Source organism: Zootoca vivipara, chromosome 11 (assembly GCF_963506605.1).
Source record: "Zootoca vivipara chromosome 11, rZooViv1.1, whole genome shotgun sequence".
In the NCBI taxonomy this organism is placed as follows: Eukaryota; Metazoa; Chordata; class Lepidosauria; order Squamata; family Lacertidae; genus Zootoca; species Zootoca vivipara.
Genome location: NC_083286.1, coordinates 18,096,865 through 18,115,309, shown reverse-complemented (window position 1 = coordinate 18,115,309; position 18,445 = coordinate 18,096,865). Strand labels below are relative to the sequence as shown.

Here is an 18,445-nt window from a genome sequence, read left to right as displayed (position 1 = left end):
ACAGGGAGGTTCACTTGCACAGCGAACCTGCCCACACGCTGGGGAAGCTTCCTCACCAATGCCCTCCCTTGCCACCACCACCTCCCCCGCTTCCTCCTTTTCCGTTAGAAAATGGAGGGGTGGGAATAAGCCCCAGTAGTAGCTTTCCTCCTCTCAGACCTGCAACTGTGCCTCCACAAACTGCACCAAAACCCCAGAAGACCATCTTGAGGAAATCGACCACTACAACAGTGTGATGTATCCCACTTGGAAAACTCTCTTATTTTTTTCCTTATGTATAAAACATGAAAAAGGTAATGAGCACTTTCTACTCAAGCAATAAAAAGCCCAAATATATTACACCCTTTCTTCGATGAAGTGGCATAAAAATCACATGGTGAGTACAGAGAAAACCAATGTCCGATCCACAAACACGTTTCATGGTTGAAAATTATAATTTATCATTGTGTAGGTAATCACGGTATTATTATTATTATTATTATTATTATTATTATTATTATTATTATGAGCAGCTTTAGGTGTGGCCTAAAGAGGCAATTAAATGTTCATTTGGGAAACCATAGATGTGCAGCAGCAATTACCGGTAATAGTGAAGTCAGGTGTGGTTTGGAAAATACAATAATTTGCACTGCCAGGTAGGTTTTATAGTACAGATGTTGACCATTTTGCATGAGGGTTCTGTTCCTGACCACTGAACGTGTTGGCAGAAAGCCCGCTCTGCCCCGTTACACCCCCCCCCATTTTGCCCCCATTCTTCCTCTTCAGAGTCCCAAAGACCCATGCATCGGCGGTCGCACTTCAATTGGGCATGCCTAAAATGCTCACCACCTGTATGTGATTCTTTCGAAATGCATTTTCTATGATCTGAAACAGCAGAGATCTTAGATCAATAGGGAATTTGTAGTGGAAGCAAAAAAAAAAATGTTCTGGAATATTATACTGTATGTCCTTTTTGCCCCAAGAAAATGTAGGCTGTTATTTTACAACCCAAATGTTCTTCATGATCACTTCAAAGTGCCCCAAAGTAGCAACAAAGGTAAAGGACCCCTGGACGGTTAAGCCCAGTCAAAGGCGACTTAGGGTTTGCGGCACTTTTCTCACTTTTCAGGCCGAGGGAGCCGGCTTTTGTCCATAGACAGCTTTCCAGGTCATGTGGCCAGTGTAACCAAACCGCTTCTGGCGCAACCGGACACTGTGATGGAAGCCAGAGTGCATGGAAACACTTTACTTTCCTGCTGCAGCGGTACCTATTTATCTGTTTGCATTGGCATGCTTTCAAACTGCTAGGTTGGCAGGAGCTGGGACAGAGCAATGGGATCTCACCCCATTGTGGGGATTCGAACCACTGACCTTCTGATCGGCAAGCCCAAGAGGTTCAGTGGTTTAGACCACAGCGCCACCCGCGTCCCTCCCAAAGTAGCAACTGCAGGTTAACAATATTTCCATCAAGAGGAAATGTGGCAGGAACACTTTTCTCAGCATCTATTTTCTCCCCCAAGCCACCCCACCCACCAAATATGGATCAAATGTTATTTGTTAATGATAGGTCATATGCTAAGTCATATTCAGTTTCTTGCTCATGTTTTCCTTCTGTGAAACAATAATTCTGTTGACAGCAGTAGGATTTTTTGCAGAGGTTATTGGGTCAGGTGCTGAAACACTTGAAGAATTCTTTGAAAAGATTGAAAACTTCCCAGAAACAAAATATTAGCATTCACACTCACACACTCTCTATCACTGCCCCTTGTTTATATTCGATTGAATGGCTGTTATTGGGGAAAATAATCTGATGTTTAAAAATGGTTTCAGAGTCAATAATACTTACTTTAAGTATGAAGGTTATGAGGCAAAGGTGATTGATCAATCAGTGAAGTGTTCCTGCAGTAAGGCTTTTGTTTAGAAACGTGCTTGCAATTTTTGATGCATTATACAGAGCATCATAGGAATTGGTTTTACACAATTTTGCCACCATTAAGGCTGATACAGCCCAAAGGTTTAACTTGAAAATCAGTTGAAGAAGGATAGCATTGGTCTGCTTTTGGAAAGCAAAAGTTTGGTCATTTCATTAGCTTGAGTTCTAACTTGTGTGAGCATATGGACTTTTGCACTTCTCCCTTTCATGCAACTGACACCTGCTGAAATTCTCTTTTTTGCACAACTATTCAAGGTACAGCAGCCCTGTCTACTTTTTCACCTGGCCCAGAATGGGGAGTGATCAGACACCCACACTCCCCTTTTTGCTAATGGACATACAGTCCACTTCTACAATAGGGCACCTTTACATCCAAGCCATTACAGTTGCAATCTTTAATAATAATAAAATATATTAAATCGAAACAGTGATTCCACTGTTATCTGTTCTTTGCAACCTTGGTCCAACTATTAATCCAAACAATGGTAACCAGGCCACAATCAGGCTAAGTCAAAGCACTGTTAAGACCAATTGATTTCAACATGGGGGGGGGGGAGATGAGCACTTGCTTACTGTAAGAATGTTTAGAACACAGACCAGCCAAAAGCATTTACATTCAAAATGCTTAGTGCAAAGGAAAGTTATATTTTATTGAGGTGAAATGTTTCGGCTGACTACTGTGCTTATTAGTTTATACAGTCGTACCTTGGATCCTGAACGCCTTGTGAGTTGAACGTTTTGGCTCCTGAACGCCGCAAACCTGGAAGTGAGTGTTCCGGTTTGTGAACGTTCCTTGGAAGCCGAACGTCCGACAGAGTTTCCGCTGCTTTCGATTGGCTGCAGGAGCTTCCTGCAGCCAATCAGAAGCCACTTTTGGGAACCTTTGGGAAGTCGAACGGATTTCCAGAACAGATTCTTTTCGACTTCCGAGGTACGACTGTACTGAATTATGGCTTAATCCTCAGTAGCTAAAGCAAGTCATCCATGCTTTTGTAGGGGAGACCAAGTTGTTCAGCCGACCTGCCACTAAAAACTTGCTTAGGTTGCAGAATTGCAGGCACTAACCTGAGAGTAAGTCCCATTCAGCCGGGCTTACATCTAGGTAGACATGCACAGGATTTCATTGTTAAACTCTTAGGATCAAATGCACATAGCTGTGTCAATGAATTAATTTGGGAATGTACAAAAACAAAGCCCAACAACTCTTGGACAGATCATGTTCTAGGGGTATTGCTAGTTCAGTGATCTGCCTGCTCTTGTCAATGTTTGTGTGTAACTTGCTATGGCATTTCAAGTGCTGAGGGTGACTCTGAGTGCAACAGCACTGATTGCTCGCTGCTGTGGTGGCAGAAAATCTTTTTTAAGATTCCAAAATCTAGCTGAAGGCACAAGAGCATTCACATTAGGATTCTAGGGTCTAGGCCTCATTGTAGGAGATGTTTTCCCAGTACACAGGTTCAGGATATTTTTTTAAAAAATAAAATGTTAAAGGGTGCTAGGAAACCATGTACAGTGGTACCTTGTTTCTCAAACGCCTTGGTACTCAAACAACTTGGATCCCAAACACTGCAAACCCAAAAGTAAGTGTTCCAGTTTGCTAATGTTTTTCAGAAGCCAAACATGCTCCGTTTTGAGTGTTACGCTTCTGATTTGATTGCCAGACTTCCGTTTTGGGTGCTACGCTGAGGTCTGTCTGTTTTTGTTATTTATTTTGTGTTTTTGTGGCTTTTTTGTTTTGTTTTTGTGACTATGTGGAACCCAGTTCAGCTACTGATTGATTGATTGATTGATTGTGTGACTGCAGTACATTGTTTATTGTTTTCATTTTATGGATCAATGGTCTCATTAGAGATTAAAATTCATGTTAAATTGCTGTTTCTATGGGAAAATGTGCCATGGTTTTGGAATGCTTTGGTTTTGGAATAGACTTACATAACGGATTAAGTTTGAGAACCAAGGTACCACTGTACTAGTCTCTTAACTACATCAACATTACTGCAACTAAGAGTTCCAAAGTGATAATAAAGTATCGATTCATATAAACATTCCTTTTACACATAGCAAATATATATATAAGAATTAAGTATTTTGTACCTGTGAGTCCCATCATTATTGAGGATAAAAGTTTTAGATGAGATGAATTCAGATGTGTTCTGTGCTCTCTGATGATTGTGTCAAAAGCCATTAAAGTTCTGGAGGGAATGAGGCATTCATATAATGTTGCAGTTCTTATATGGAGGAAGCAAAGAGTTATGTTACTCTTTTATTCCTGGATATTAAAGGGAAGTAGCAAGCCAAATATAATTCAGAACAATTCAGGTTTGGAGGTTATTTTACAGGCTGAATGGGGGGGGGGAACAGGGTCAAACTTACAGACTTTTGAGTCCCACTGGTTTTCAGGGAGAGATATAAATATTTGTGTTTCTTTTTCTTCTTTTTCTTTTTGCATTGAGAGCTTGACTGGATCATGTCAAGAGTTTATAATGAATTTGCGGAACTTTAACTCTAAAATGAAGGGCATTTCCATGGCATCAACTTGTGACTGAGAAAGAAATGTAAGAACATGTTCTTTTAAATGTTTGAGTTAGAATGAATAAAATTAATGCAGCAACAACACCTTCTCAAAGATATACAAAAAGATAGTTACTTTCGGTTAAGTGCATCATTTACAGCACATTAAATTTGGGGAGGGTGGACTTAGGTTTCTATATATAGAGCCATGCATTGATTGTAACCTACACTCATTATATATTGGAGTCTTCAATTTTGAGAGCATATTAAAACAGAATTTGCAGTTGCATAATTTAATAGAGAGGCCTCAGTGTCACTGTGATTAAGTGCACAATGGTGTAGCTCATAAAAATTGCAATAACATCTTTATCATAGTGTGTACCAGATAGTGATGGGTGAACTCCATTGGCTTGCATTGGCTTGCTTAAACAACCATTCGGAAGAAGCTCATCTTTTCCAAGAGTTTTCTCCCATGTTGTAAGCTTGCCACAAACATGCACATTGATTTGGGAGACTGCAGTTTCTTTTGGTATCATGTTCGTGTTTTTTGCGAAAGCGGAAACTGCAACATCGTGGCTCAGACATTCTCTCAGTTTGTTTGTTCATGTAATGATATGTGCATTGAAAAAGTTAATGTAGTATTGAAGTATAAAGCAGGATTGTTATTATCTTTTTTAAAAAAAAAAACCTTCTGCATGCATTTACACCAGCTGGTTTTGTGCCTTTATGTACAGCAGGTTTGGCTAGCCCAGGGGTAGGCAACCTAAGGCCCGTGGGCCGGATGCGGCCCAATTGCCTTCTCAATCCGGCCCGCGGATGGTACGAGAATCAGCATGTTTTTACATGAGTAGAATGTCTCCTTTTATTTAAAATGCATCTCTGGGTTATTTGTGGGGCATAGGAATTTGTTCATTTCCCCCTCCGCCAAAAAAAATATAGTCTGGCCCACCACATGGTCTGAGGGACGGTGGACCGTCCCACGGCTGAAAAAGGTTGCTGACCCCTGGGCTAGCCTGTTGCCTTCTCCAGACAACAACCTACTTCATGAGTGTAATGTTGACAGAAATGCTGGCATGTTTTCATGTACAAACAATACAGTGGAACCTCGGTTTACGAATTTTCGGTTTACGAACACCACGGACCCATCTGGAACGGATTAATTCACTTTCCATTACTTTCAATGGGAAAGTTCACTTCAGTTTATGAACACTTCAGTTTATGAACAGACTTCCGGAACCAATTACACCCATGCTTCGCGTTAAGTACGCTTCAGGTTGAGTACTCTGCGGACCCATCTGGAACGGATTAATCCACTTTCCATTACTTTCAATGGGAAAGTTCGCTTCAGTTTATGAACGCTTCAGTTTATGAACAGACTTCCAGAACCAATTGTGTTCATAAACCGAGGTACAGTGGTTCATAAACCACTGTATATCATTTTGAAAACTGAGAACTGTCCATAACCTATACAGTCAAACCTCGGATCCTTTTTTTAAAATATCCTTTTATTAGAAAGAAAGAAATTAAGATATTCCTTGAATTTTTTTCATTCTTTTTCTGTTTTTTCCTTCGAGACCCTTCCAATGTTTCCCATTAATCTTATCACATTATGGTATTCTATTAATTTTGCTAACCATTCCAATTTTGTTGGTATTTGGACGCTCTTCCAATTTTTTTTGCTATTCATAGCCTTGCAGCTACTGTTATATACAGATATAATACTTTGTCTTCTTTTTTCAAATTTTCTGGGACTCTTCCCAGCAAGAATCCTTCTGGTGTCTTCTTAACAGAATATTTAAATATCTTTTTCATTTCATGAACCTCGGATCCTGAACGCCTCTGTTTTGGAATGTTTTTGTTCCCAAATGCCGAAAACCCAGAAGTAAATGCTCTGGTTATCAAATGTTTTTCGGAAGCTGAACATCCGATGCGGCTTCCGCTTGAGTGCAGGAAGCTCCTGTAACCAATCGGAAGCCACGCCTCAGTTGTCGAACATTTAAGGAGCCAAAAGGGCTTTCGGAATGGATTATGTTTGACAACCAAGGTTTGACTGTATTTAAAATTAAATTAAATTAATTAATTAAAAATAAATTAAAAAATTAAAATATGGCATACACTATCCTCCTAAGGAATTCCACAACTAGCATTTCTCAAGTCTACACATCATTTCCCCTTCCTCAGTACAATTACCTTAATGCCAAAGAGAGAACATCTGTAAAGAAAATGAATGTTAACTAACTGGTTTCTCTCCATTTCCATTTTTAAACATTTAATTTGTGTTCAGGATCTCACTAAGATTGTCCTGTTTGACCAGTGGAAATGTCAGGATGTCATTGCTAGAAAGCAATGCCTTATCAGCCAATAGGAATGTACAAAGCTGCTTCATTGGTTCATCTACCATGGCTAGCAAGAATCCCAGTCTTACCTGGGAGATTCTTGGTAATTACCTATGATTTTTCTTCCGTACTTGGCTTTGTTGTTTCCTTCAGCAGCAACAAGCTGACATCGTTCTTGCTTTACTCATTTTTATTTGGTCCTATTGCTTGTCTTGGCTATGGGAGTGGGATTACCTGCTCTAATACCAGAAGGACAAGCATTAGAGTGAGGGCAGATCCACACCACACATTTAAGCATATGGCATACTCTTACCCCAAGCAATCCCAGGAACTGTGGTTTCACCCTCACAGAGCTGAAGTTCCAAGAAACTTGCCAAGCTACAGTTCCCATGATTCTCTTGGAGAAGCCATGTGCTTTAAATATGCATCAAATGTGCTTTAAATATATAGTGTGGATCTGCCCTAGGTCACTAGGACTTGTTTGGTGTTAGGTACCTGTGGATGATTAAGAGCAAGGGTTAGCACCTTGTGATTAACTTTCGATTGCCTCTTTATTTCATTAAAAAGCAGCAGTGTTGAAGTGGGAGGGGGGAATCCAGATTGGGAATGTAATGTGAGAGGAAGAGGACTTTAACCTTTTACCCCTCCTAAGCAGTGTGATCCGGATCAGGGGGCCTGTGCCTGCCATTCATCCCTTCATTGATTTTATTTTATGTAGCCTCTCAGAATTCAGGCTAACGGGAATATATTAAACTGAAAGTATTTGCTCAACTCTGACCTGTAATCTGCAGGGAACCAACCTTTCAACATGTTTCACTCCCCCCCTTTTTTTGTCTGGAATCCCAGATCGTTCTGATGGTCAAATATGATTGCTGATCTCACTGTTGTCTCTTTTACTCTAGGCTTCAATTATCTTACTCTAGTCTCCTCACATGTACTCAGAACCCTGCTGCCAGAATCACTGACTTCCCTTGTGACTCTGATCATGTAATGTTTCTCCTAAAATGCCTGCACTGGTTTTCTGTCCACTCCTGCCTTTGCTTCCAAAGCCCTCCCTTATCATTCCCGATATATCCCTGCCTGGGATCTCCACTCCTTTGGCTCCACCACCCTTAATTATCCAGATCCCTCTAAAGGCTCTGCCCATTCTCCCTTGCTTGTCCAGAGGCTCATACAGTAAGTGCCTTCCAAAACACACTTCTCTCACTTTATTCAAACCACTCATAAAAACCTCACCTTTTCCACAAAGCTTTCCATAGCCTGCCTGCAAGTCAACCTGTAACTTAAGCCTAAACACATTGCTTCCCTGCTTCCTGTTGACCTCGACTTCCACTTCCTTCCTCTTTCTGTGTCAGATTGAGGAATGCAAGATGCTTCTTTACACTGCAAAGCACCATACAGTCGTACCTCGGGTTACGAACACCTCGGTTTGTGAACAGTTCGGGTTACGAACTGCGCAAACCCGGAAGTGTTTTCGCCCCGCGCGTGTGCGCAGAAGCGGTGTGCGCGGTCTGCGCATGTGCAAAATGGCGCTTCGGGTTGCGTTCGGTTTACGAACTTTTCGGGTTACGAACTGCAATCCGGAACGGATCGCGTTCGTAACCCGAGGTATTACTGTACATACTGATGATGCCATATAGGAAAACAGATAAATATAATAACATATGGTTCACAGCCGTGCCGCAGTACTTGCGAAATTTTTTGGAGCGTTATATTCAGCAATGCCAGCTACCACGGGATCCTGTGGATGACTCTGTTGCTACTACAAAAAATGGTTCTGTGGGATATAATGAGTGTCTCATGTTTGACCAGTCAGCTCTACAGTCCACTACACAAAGGAAGTTGAGAGCCGGCATCTGCTTCTCTCCTTAGCATGGATACTGACACTATCTGGCATCTCCATTTGGAAAGTAACTCACACAGCCTGCATTTTTCAGATACCAAAGTTCCATCAGATGTGAATAATTTTCACATCACTGCCAGTGATGTTGAACTTGAGCCAAATAGTCAGGGACAAAATTTGCTTGGTTCTAGAAAATGGTATGGTTGGCAAACCATACAGAATATTCCTCATGCCCCATTGTGTCTTACAAAGAAAAAAAAACGAGACAGAGTAGGACAGATTCCTAGAATGTAATTATTATTTCAGCCCTGCTCTACTGCTTGAGATCAATCCATCCATGTTCACTGTCCTTTGCTTTATAACTGTTTATCATTTATATTTATCCTCAAATTTCTACCTCTCAATTCTCTTTAAATGGAGATGTTAAAAAGTAGCTAACAACCACAGAGCAAAATATTAGATTGCTGAAGCAATTCATATTGGGATTTAAACATGTTAAGAGTTCACTAATACGACTTCCTCAAGATAAGAAAAGAATGCGCCTTTAATTTTTATTAACCAATTCGTTTGATACAAAACATTCAGAAACTCTGACAAACTCCCTTTTGCTTTTTAATCTGTGTGGAAAGGAGGTGGGGGTGATCTTAAAGCTATTTGCTTTTTGTGTGCGTGCGCATAACCATTAGATACTGACAACATTTTCATTACTGGAAATGTCTCGAGGCAGCATACATTGTTGATAACAAATTCTTACCAAGCTGCACTGCTGTGGATATAAAAGCTGCCGTGTGTGCTTATTTATTAGAGCATAGGATTGCTTGCCACGCTCATATACTCATTTCCCTGGAGAATGGAAACAGGTTGTTGCATTAATAATAAAAAAGAAAGCATAATTGTGTTGTAACAGAAGGTATAGTTGGACATGGGAATGTATCTAGATGTGACTTCGACAACAAAAGGAGGGCATTAAATAGCTGTTAACTGGAAGGTAAGAGGTTTAACATTATGAAAGTGCAGAGAAGTGCTTCCATTGCAGGGAAATGCAGGCAAACTACTACTTCCCAGTTGCATCACAATGCAATATTGTTGCTACACTCTATGAATTCTGATGTCGCACCACCATGTAGCTTGTGGTGGATTTGACTGGATGATGAACCATATCAGATTGGGTTAGTGGGCAAAGAAGCCATTTTGCCAAAGGATGAACAGCAATAAATAGTTTGGGGTTTTGTACAAGGGAATAGCGATGATCTGAAAGAACGTAGACTTGATTCATTCTGATGAATCCCTAGGTGCTAATATAACTCAAAACTGCAACCTATAGTGTCTGGGATTTCACACTCCTGGTGAGAAATTAGTGGGGTTCTGTCTGCATTCCACATTCCTAGCTTAATGCTCCCAGTCAAGGTCATCTAGTAAGAACTTGCCGCAGGTCTCTGTGTGATTGTTGCCTCTCTCTCCTCTCCTCCTCCTCCTCCTCCTCCTCTCTCTTCTTCTTCTTCTTCTTCTTCTTCTTCTTCTTCTTCTTCTTCTTCTTCTTCTTCTTCTCTTTTTCCAGATAAACTACCTTTTCATACCTTTTCATTCATTGGATTATCGAGCAATTCCTCACATAAATCCTGTCCACATGCCAAGACTGATATAACACAAAGAGGCCGATAAATGTTTATGGATAACTCCTAGTGTCACTGTCACACAAATGAACCTTGTGTTGCTTCCACATCTTTTCATTAGTTTTATACTGTGTATTATCATCAGCATGAATTGCTAACAAAATGACCAGTGGAGCAGTACAGGTCTTATTTGGCACATAACATCAGTCTGAATATGAAAACAAAATTTGCAAGGTACTTCAAGATGGAAGAACTAATATTCCTGCTGGCAGTTCCAATAGTTATATTAAATATCTACAAAGCTTTTGAATATGAACTTATTTTATGTTTTACATACATAGATAGGTGGGGTCTGCAACTAAATGTTGCAGTGTGCACTGCTGCTTTTGAGAGCCAGTGTGGTATAGTGGTTAAGAGCGGTAGACTCGTAATCTGGGGAAACGGGTTTGATTCCCCACTCCTCCACATGCAGCTGCTGGGTGACCCTGGGCTAGTCACACTTCTTTGAAGTCTCTCTCTCAGCCCCACTCACCTCACAGAATGTTTGTTGTGGGGGAGGAAGGGAAAGGAGAATGTTAGCCGCTTTGAGACTCCTTCGGGTAGTGATAAAGCGGGATATCAAATCCAAACTCTTCTTCTTCTTCTGAGATATTCCATTCTCTTCCCCTTCCCCTTGATTTTCTGTTTCCCCAGAATGGTCTAGTTCTTATTCAATGTCCATTGATCATGCTCATTTTGGGGTTTCCCCAAAGATTTAAAAAAATCAGCAAACCCCAAGTCTGCTGATATCTTCATGATATCTTTCTCATTGAGAGAGTGGTGTTGTTGATGTTTTAATGTAAATTCTAAAACTATCTCCAAACTGGTTGAGTGGCAACGAAATGACAAATGAATTTCAGTGCAATTCAGTATTACATTACAATGGCACTTGCAATATGTGAAACTTCTACTAGGTTCAGTTCCCTTTTATTTCCTTAGGTGAGCATGTTAAATAAGATGGGTGATGAGAATTTTATCATGAAGCTGCATTCCTGTCTTCTGTGGTATGTGGCTTCAGTTGTGGTTTGTTGTAGTAGAGTCTTTTAAAAAAAATAAAACTTGGTTTTGTGTGATTTTTGCAAAGGTTTCTTCTACAATGGAACATGGAGAAGGGAGAAGCTACATTAAAACAGTATCTTGAAACACTAATAGAAATAAAATCCCAATTAATGTACAGTTTGTGTTCATGTAATGAATCAAAGAGATCACTGCTTGCCTGTCTTGCTTCAGGCAGCAGCTGTTATTTATTTCTGGTGAAAATTAGAAAATAGCAGCCACATTCTATTCCAAGTTTATGTAGACTATTACTGGGGTTGGGGGTGGCAGGAGGAAGCATGTGGCACATTAGATTTGTGCCAGTGAGCTTATATTAAGGCAATACACTTTGTGTACAGCATCTTACAAGCACATGTCCTAAACAAGATTGCAGTTTTCAGATTTGTTTTAATTTTTGATCGATCGCTTGATTTATGGTGGGCTAGAATGCTTGCTTTAAGATGAGTCATGATGCATGTAGAAATTGAACTAGGCAAATTTAACTTGAATGAAAAATTGTGTGCATTATTTCATACTGGCAAATCAATCTCCAAGGTACTTGTTGAAAACACACAGAATTCATCCTTTTCTCAGAGATAAATACGCTAAGCCATTGTGGAGGAGAGACAAAAATGTTGTATTACCAAATTAGACCATTGATCATGTCAGCATAGCTGATGTGTATTATTAATATAAGCCAGAAAGTGATCGTTGTTTAATAAATAACTTTTCTATTTTTTTCTTTTAACAAGAAACTTGACCTTTGACTTGAAGCTGTAATTTTCCTGTGCTTATTGCTTGTAAATGCACCCTATATGTATCTGAAGAAGTGTGCATGCACACGAAAGCTCATACCTATGACAAACTTAGTAGGTCTCTAAGGTGCTACTGGAATGATTTTTTTTTATTTTTTTGTTTCACCTATATGTAGAAACAGAGCAGTATAAACAATAAGGGTTGCACCCAACAAAGTCTTCAGGTCAGTGGATTTTAGCTACCCATATTTACTCTGGTTATGACTCTGATGCAGTCCTGCAACTGGATTAATAATTGTATTTACTAAGTCTGTAATCATGGATTTTTTCCAGCCTGAACTCGCTGGGACTCAGTTCCGGCACTTCTCAGGTGAGCACCATTGGCATTCTAAGAGAACAAGGGAGGTGTTCATGGTGAGTTCTGTCACCTCTTTTCTAGAAAAATAGCACTGCCTGTAACTATTTCCCTAAAAGAATGCAGGTCTGAAGCAAGCAGGTACTCTTGATCCTGCCTTCCTGCTTGCTACAGACCTGCATTCTTTTAGGGAAATAGGTACAGGGTGCGGGGGGGGGGGATTCTTATGTTGAAGATGGACAAACCTTTTCGGAAGCTCCCCTGAGTTCCCCTTACAGAGCTTTAAGCAGCACCCACATATAGATGAGGCACATCCTGAATTAACAAAATACTTAATCACCCCCAGGCTAAGAATCGGGCAGGAATCAGACAAAAGCAGAATTTCCTGATTCCAGTCATCCCAACCAAGGTGTGGCTGGGCTTGGACATCCACTTGGAAATCCACACAAAGAAGTTATGCCTTATTTACTTTCAGCTAAGAGCCACCATTTGTGAAGGTCCCTAGGCTTCAATTCTAGTTGTTCTCTCTGTTTCATTTTGAGCTCGGGTATTTAAGCATAATGCAAAATTTAACTCATTAGTGGTATAGTCATAACTTGACCAAACACTTATTCTTTTAACTCAAGTACTAATAAATAATAATAAAAATTTCGCACACAGCTTCAAATATTGTATGCAGTTCATGCCGATAACATCCCCCATTAAGAGATGTATTTAAGAAGAATCTTTCAGGTGGAAGACCCAAGTTATTAATGTTGTGCTTGTTGACAAGCCTTACTATGTAGATAGTATCTGTCTATCCTTTCAACATAGTGAGATCTGTGTGATACAGGAGCAAATAATCTGACAGTGGGAACCAAGACGGACTCCTTCTTTTGGTAGCATTGCCTGATAAGCAAAACTTGTTTTCAACTGCCTACGATTTCATCACTTCTGTTGAGGGATTGTATTATCTTCTCATCTGTTTCTGATAGCTTGATATGTGTGTTGCCTCACTCATAATAGTCTGAGCCCTATGTTTTGCAAACTGGCAGAAGTAATTGTGCTGATATAAGTATGTGACAGCTAAAGATTGAGATGTGTTGTGAGTTTTGTTTTTCAAGTGCATCAAAATGGATGTAAAGCAGGGAAAAAACCTCCTCTGTGAAGCTCTTTAGAAAATCACGCAAACTGTCTAGGCATAAGCTAAGATGTTGTTCCTTCATGGAGTTAAGCCTGTGTAAATTTTGCCAGCCTCCTATAGCTAGGATTGCTCTGCCCATGCCAGATATGGACCTCTAACCAGGGGCTCTGAGAACTTTAGTTAATTAGACCATTCTGACTCTCGGTTTATTCAGAGTTATGATAGTCATCTTCAAATATCTAATGGGATGTCACGTGGAAGATGGAGCCAGCTGGAGGATAGGACATGAAACAATGGATTCAAGAAACAAGAAAGGAGGTTCTGTCTGCTAGCGCATTTGCAAAGCTAATCAAGGTCCGATAAGGTTTCAAATTGGATGGGGAACTGCATGTTGAGATTCTGCATTGCAGGGGTCCCTTCTGACGCTACCATTCTATGATTCTATGTCACCTTGTCTGATGAAGCATGTTGGGCTTTTAAAATCACTTGCCCAAAGAAGTGTGAACTTGTGCATTTTCATAGTGGTTGGGAATAATAGAGCAGGATTAAATACCAAATATATTCTTCTACCACTGTCCTTTTAGGAAGCTGGTGACCGCAGAGCGCAGCCTACAGACCTCTTCATTCAAACTATTCCTATCTAATTGACATCCTCTCAAGAGCCACTGTTTGCCAGAGTAAAGGACCCTGGTTTTCTGAATCCATGTGGAAAGGCAAATTCAAACTGAGCACCATGCCTCTCTCTAGGGTTGCACACATTTAGGCAGCCTTTCATTGCAATACAAAAGAGAAAGGCAGTGTTTAGGGAAGCTGGAGACAGAAAGGCTCATATAAACACTGAGATTCCCGAGGAGTGGGATAAATGTGTAATTTGTGCAACATTAGGGTGGTACAAAGCAGCTGCTTAAAAGCTACTTAACTGTGAACATGTCTGCCATTGATTCATTGTAGAACATAGGAAATTGCTGATCCCTCTCCCATATCTTTTGCATAGATTATGTCCTAGGCTTCTGTACCAAGAGGCAATGTTTGTTAAATGTAGCTCTACTTAGCTTTAACTCTCTAGAGGAAACCGGTTGTTGTCTACTAGGGGCTAATTACAACATGTATCTAGCTTCTAACATAGAATCTGGCACAATGTGGTGGCAGATGGCAGCTAATCTAGGGCAAATGCTTGAAGTGATGCTTTTGCAAGCCCTAAGTGTCTGTAAAGGAATTTTCAGAACTCATTTCCATGAGAAAAGAGCATCTCAAATGCTGATTTCTCAAAAGTTGCTTCAGTGTGTTTTTTCATGACAGAGAAGCGGGTTGCTCCAAGAAATTGTGCTAGGAAATTTAGTTTCTTGACTTAAAAATGGAAAAATAAAGCTGTAAAAAAATAACCATGACATACATGTATTAATACAGCACTTCATAATTGATTTCCAAGGCACTGTTACTTTGGGGGAATCCTTGAAGTTTGAGCAGTTTGATTTTGTTGATACCCTCAGGCCTGGTGTGTGTGGTTTCTGTCAATATAGTGCCCCTGCTGATCTTCCAACAAGATACAGTAGCTGTTCTAGGAAGATACAGGGGTTTCATAGCTTGACTTCGTGTTGCTTTTGCTGACCTTACCAAACAAGACTAAATTACAGACTGTGCTAGTGACATCAGAAGGAAAATGGACAAGCTCAGGAACCATTAACTATGGCAGAAGAGTGGAAAAGAAACACTCAAGCAATACACACCTCATGTGATCACTTTTATTAGTAAAATAGAACACATTATTACTGAACAACAGAATGAACTGAATACAGTACTGGCAAATTTCGCTCATAAGAAATGTAATAGTTTCAACACATTTATTGTAGGAAGTCGGAAGAGTGCATCACTATTCGTATATTGGCTTTGGGTTTGTTAGAAATATAGAGAAAGTGCTGAACCAGAACAAATGAAGTTTATTTACCAGTAAGCTAGAACAGATTTGTGTCACATATTTTTAAAATAAAGAAAAATAAGTTTGGAGACATGGAAGCATCATATTGGGCTGCTTTTCATCTTTGACCTGCAATGCTAGTCTCAGACTAATACTGAAGGGAGAGGAACTGTCATTTACATAACTTGCTTTTTAAGGTTTTTGAACAAAAACATATCCACAGAGTCTTGGTTGTACCAAATAATCATTTATGCATTTTAGAGCTAATCTAGTCATACCTTTCCCCAAACAAAGACAATTTAAAATGACATTCCTTTCATTGATAATAGCTTATAAGCCAAATAAGTCAACCTGGCAGAATAATGGCAAGCAATATATGGAATATAAGCAGGTCTTTGAATACATTATTTTGTTAAATGGCTGTTGATTGTCCATGTTGTATGTAGTAATATTAGTTACCAATACAGAAAGTACATTGGATGGGACAATGATATTTGTGGATCTGTGTTCTGCAGAACAATCATATGCATATCTACACAGAAGTAAGTCTCCCTGATGTCAGTGGAACATTTCCAGATGAGTAGAAAATTGAAACCCACCTCTAACCCTCTTTTTGTTTTATATATTGATGAAAAAATTGCTTAATTAAGTGACTACCATATAGGGGCATAACACAGAGTTGATCTGCATGTAACTGAAAATCCATGATCTTTCCTGTCTCCTACGGTAAATGAAGAATCCTCTGTCACTCAAAAATTTGTACACACTCCATCAGCAGGGCATGAATGGATTAAACTGATGCACTCCTCTTCCTCCTGCATAGGAAATACTTAGTAAATTATACTCATGGACCAGCAAAGTCTGAGAACAGGGTGATTAAGTGCAGTTTTGCAGAATGAAACACCAAGCTTTACTGAGCAAAGCAATAACGGTTGCTGAATGGCAATAAGCCTTTCCAGCTGTTTTCCTTTTCTACATTAGATTCTCCTATTTCCTAATAAGCTATTCGCAATCATTCACAAGTTTCATAGGCTGGATAAATTGGAAATGGAAATTGGATATCCTGTCTCTCAATTTTGGGCAGCCTTAATCCAGAATAGGAATTTTGTGATGGAATTAGGTCAACCCTTCTCCCATGTTATTTCTCCCAATGAAAAATGCCCCTTCCCAAAATTGGCATTTGTTGATCAGAATGTATAACATATTATACTCCATATCCCATCCATCGCAGTAAAAATTTATCTCTAAGTAAATATTGCTGCCATAAAATTTGTTGTTTGCTGTAATTTTCATTGTGGTTTATTATACCAAATAGGTTGAGTACCTCTTTACTTTTCAAACAATTTTCCATAACATTATTTCACATTTGCAGGGATCTTGTATATCCTTTTAATATAACTATTACAAATGTATCCCTAATGCTGGATCAGATCTTATAGTTCTGTTCATCTGCCATCAGAACATGCATTTTATATATGGCCCAGTTCTCCTTTGAGAAATGGAAATGCATAAATATGATGAGATAGTCAAAGTACTATCACACAGAATGTTCAGACTAGATGAGAGTGTGCAGATTTTAATACTGGATGAGCAATAAGAGATAGATCAGGTGCTTTAGGCAAGTAGCAATGCAAATAGCTTAAAATTACATAAGAGCTGCAGTCTGATTGCTTCCCAAGTTGAAACCTTTTTGTAGTAATTTAAAATTACATGAAATTTGGTTTTCATTACTTCCTAAGTTCAAGTCACCTTTCAAGGATGGAGGAAGTTTCCAGCAAGTGGTCTCAAAGTCGTCTAACATAAATTCTCAGAGAATTGGCTTCTGTGGCAAGTTTTCTCAACTGATCTGTACTGCTTGCTGTTTTGGTCTGTGGGTGGGGTGTGGGTGTGTAAGGGCATTGTTGGTGAATCATAGAATTGTAGCATTGGAAGGTACCCCAAAGGTCATGTAGTCCAACCTCCTGCAATGCAGGAATCTTAGCTAAATAATCCATGGCATATGGTCATCCAAACTCTGCTTAAAAACCTCCATGTAAGCAGGGGCCACAACCTCCCAAGGGAGACTATTCCACTGTCGAACAGCTCTTACTGTCAGAAAGTTATTTCTGGTGTTTATGCAGAATCTCCCTTCTTGTTACTTGAAGCCATTGCTTCGAGTCCTTTGGAAGCCTTAAGGTAAATGTGTCTGAATGGTGAACATCAGGATGTGTATCCCACTGCTGTGCCTGCAGCTTGTGGGGCACTGGGACAGGTGGACAGTGCAAATGTTTCTGAATCCTTTGCTCCCTCTTCCCTTCCCCCTCCCCAGAGCGTTATCCCTTATCAGAGATACGGTAGTGTTGGTGCTGAATATTTGGTATCATAGAAGACTTTAATGCTTGTCTTTCAGAGATAGAGAGAAAGAATACAGTATTCTTTCTGTTTTCTAGCTTGCCATCTTTCACTTTGACAGGCCCAGACTATTTGAAGCTGCTTGCAGTAATTCAGGAATTTGCTTTTTGTTACTTATTTAGAACAATGTAATTGAAATGAGTGTTGAAGAAAACAATGTAATTGAAATGAGTGTTGAAGAAAAGTGTTATGTATTTTCTTTCCTTCTCTCTCATATATATATATATATAATATATATATATATATAGAGAGAGAGAGAGAGAGAGATGACAACTCAATCCATTGTGAGTTTACTCAGAAATAAATCCCATTGTATTTGGATGAGCGTTCATAGGACTGTAGTGTAAATCAATTAAGGTGTATAAGCCGAATATAATATCTGTTACGTCATTTGGACATTACAAAATTCATTTGTTATGAGATATTTGTTAATTGTAGCTGATAACAGACAATATAATCTAGGTCATTTTGAAGAATTTGACACCAGCATGAAATAACTGGTTCTTCTTATGGATACTTAAAGATATATGGGTCCAGAATTAGTATCTGCAAAGGAGCTCTTTACGTGTTTCTGTTTGGAATACATATTGCCTATTCATGCTGTTACCTACAGCTAT

At 39.6% G+C, this 18,445-nt stretch overlaps 1 long non-coding RNA gene across 1 annotated transcript in view; it reads left to right on the top strand.

Moving 5' to 3' along the window:
- Positions 1-14: 14 nt before the first annotated feature.
- LOC132592797 (uncharacterized) overlaps positions 15-18,445 on the top strand; it is a 33,849-nt gene continuing 15,418 nt past the window's right edge. The window contains exon 1 of the long non-coding RNA XR_009558317.1: positions 15-376. This is a non-coding gene — a long non-coding RNA (uncharacterized LOC132592797). The remainder of the gene's footprint in view (positions 377-18,445) is intronic.